This window comes from Tenrec ecaudatus, chromosome 1, assembly GCF_050624435.1.
Source record: "Tenrec ecaudatus isolate mTenEca1 chromosome 1, mTenEca1.hap1, whole genome shotgun sequence".
Lineage (NCBI taxonomy): Eukaryota > Metazoa > Chordata > Mammalia > Afrosoricida > Tenrecidae > Tenrec > Tenrec ecaudatus.
In genome coordinates, this window is record NC_134530.1 from 185,339,469 (window position 1) to 185,340,498 (window position 1,030).

General features: G+C 41.2%; 1 non-coding gene across 1 annotated transcript; it reads left to right on the forward strand.

Moving 5' to 3' along the window:
- Positions 1-523: 523 nt before the first annotated feature.
- Positions 524-690, forward strand: LOC142437965 (U1 spliceosomal RNA). The gene has a single exon (XR_012782462.1). It is a non-coding gene; the product is annotated as a U1 spliceosomal RNA (small nuclear RNA).
- Positions 691-1,030: the final 340 nt, after the last annotated feature.

The window sequence follows — 1,030 nt, forward strand, 5'->3', positions numbered from 1 at the left end:
GAAACAGAACACAGAAAGCAGCACTGACAAAGTGGAGCCTGTTTGGGTTCTTAAGATGTACCTGCTGTAGGCAACGCAGGTGTCTTACTGCCCCCAAATGTAAGCTCTGATAGTAGTAGTTAAAATGCTCCGGCTCCCAGTTCTGGGTCAGAGTTCCCAATGTGAGCAAGTCTAGATGCAGAGAAATATTTGTCTCGATATTTGTTAGGAAAACGAAGTCTTTGGAGTGCTTCTAAAATGATTTAGCTTTGCAGGAATGCGCTGTGACACAGGGACTTTTACTTACTCCGTGGAGTCATTTTGGTGAGTAGAAAAGGCAAATTAACAGAGGACTCAGCTCTACTTACCTCGGGAAACATGTGTCTTTTCTAGATCAACCCGGTTCTCCCCACAAATTGGTGAATTAGAAGAATGGTAATATAATTAGTAGTATTTATTGCTAAACCTATTTCATCCAGTAAGCTGGTATAGGTTTTTCTAAAGGAATGCACCCCAGATGGGCAAAGATGTGAGAGAAAGGGGCTTCCTTCAACGTGGCAGAGGGAGATACCATGATCACGAAGGTGGTTTTCCCAGGGCGAGGCTGGTCCATTGCACTCCGGATGTGCTGACCCCTGCGATTTCCCCAAATGTGGGAAACTTGACTGCATAATTTGTGGTAGTGGGGGACTGTGTTCGTGCTGTCCCCTGAAAAAACAAACAAACAACAAAAACAAAAAACAAACAGGTAGGGGCAATGTAAATTGCTCTAACTTCTGAAGAGCAGTTTGGAAAAAGATATCAACAGCTTAAAATGTTAATTTACCTTGAAATCCAATCAACATGAATTCACCTTGAGAAAATGGTGATATGCCTGAAGATGTAGCTAGAAGCATGATTAGCACTTCCCTGTGAGGTTATTTGTAATAAATGATTTGGAAGGACCCTCAGTGCCTCATAATAGGAAATTAATTGAATATGTTATTGTGTGTTTAGATGAGAATAATATACAGCACCCAAAAACCATACATTAGAAGGACTTTTAAGACTA